This window comes from Fonticula alba (assembly GCF_000388065.1).
Source record: "Fonticula alba strain ATCC 38817 unplaced genomic scaffold supercont2.4, whole genome shotgun sequence".
NCBI classification, from domain to species: Eukaryota; order Rotosphaerida; family Fonticulaceae; genus Fonticula; species Fonticula alba.
The window spans coordinates 1,831,355-1,832,611 of record NW_009242974.1 but is presented as its reverse complement, the minus strand read 5'-3'; the positions used below and the strand labels follow the sequence as shown (position 1 = coordinate 1,832,611).

Here is a 1,257-nt window from a genome sequence, read left to right as displayed (position 1 = left end):
GCGCCGGGGTGCGTTGCCCTCTCAGTGCGCCCGGGGAGTTCTGTGTGATTCGTTGCATGACCAGCGCCACGGACGGGCATGTGCCAACTAACCCCCACCCGTGCTGGATCCTGCTTGCATTCACGCCTCTGCTTCTCGGCGCCGACCGTGCGGAGAGATCCGCCTTCGACCTGGCGCCGCTTTTGACCCCGCCTTCCCCAAAACCCCCCCCCCCCCCCCCCCCCCCGCACGCGGCACTTCGCCAGCCACAGGAACGGGAACGCAGATCGTCGTGCGACCGGCTCCTCTTCCGGAAGAGCCCACCCCCAAGCCTTCGGGGCCCCGGCTCCCGCCTTGGCCCAGGCCGTCCCGCTTGGAAGCCACCCGCTCTGCCGGCGGGAGGCGTTATCCCCGGAAGCCGCGCCCCCTGCATCCTCCTGCGCCTCTCGTCTCGGGCCCTTTGGTAGCCGACCTGCTCCGGCGCCCCGCGGAAATCCGCGATGTGATCTTCCTCTTCCCTCCAGCTCCGACACCAGGACCACAACACACGCGACCGCCGCCTCGGGCCGGGCCTTGGGCACTTTGTTCCGCTGCCCCCCTTCCCGGTCCCCTGCGGCGTTGCCTGGTATTCCCACCGTCGGAGACGCCTCCTGGCGCCTCAGATTTGAGTCACTCTTTCTGCCTTCCCACCATCCGCGGCCCCATAGCTCAGTTGGTTAGAGCGTCGTGCTAATAACGCGAAGGTCGTCAGTTCGATCCTGGCTGGGGCCATTTCTTTTTGCCTCCTGGGGCGCAGCTTGTCACCTTTGAGCATGCAAAATGAGCGCATCCCCCGAGAGAAAGAGAGAGAAAGAGAGGTAGAGGGGAGTTGCAAAAAAGCGGTGGGGGAGGCCCGCTGATGCCCGGTAGCACACGGCTAGAGGGCCCGACGAATGGGCCCCCTTCCTTGGGAACACAGGGCCCGGCGGAAGGGGAGGCGCCGTCTCGGGCTTTGTGGCGAACACACGGGGCTCGAAAGGGGCCCTGCGCCGGGGGAGCCGGGCAAGAGGGTAGATGCATCACCGGCAGGATTTGAACCTACGCGGGCAGAGCCCATCCGATTTCTAATCGGACTCCTTAACCACTCGGACACGGTGATATAGTGGCAGGCACAACGGAACAGCTTATGACTGCGCTCGGTGGAGGCATTTCGCGGAGCTCCTGCGGCTGGCGGGCAACAGGCAGCCAGCAGAGGACTCGGACCACCTCCAAGGGCCTGGCCGGGGGGGGGGGGGGGGG

At 66.3% G+C, this 1,257-nt stretch overlaps 2 non-coding genes across 2 annotated transcripts; one reads left to right on the top strand and one right to left on the bottom strand.

The window, feature by feature from the left end:
- Positions 1–676: 676 nt before the first annotated feature.
- H696_02935 lies at positions 677–750 on the top strand. Its single transcript has one exon. It is a non-coding gene; the product is annotated as a tRNA-Ile (tRNA).
- Positions 751–1,035: 285 nt separating this feature from the next.
- On the bottom strand, positions 1,036–1,117 carry H696_02934. Its single transcript has one exon. It is a non-coding gene; the product is annotated as a tRNA-Ser (tRNA).
- Positions 1,118–1,257: the final 140 nt, after the last annotated feature.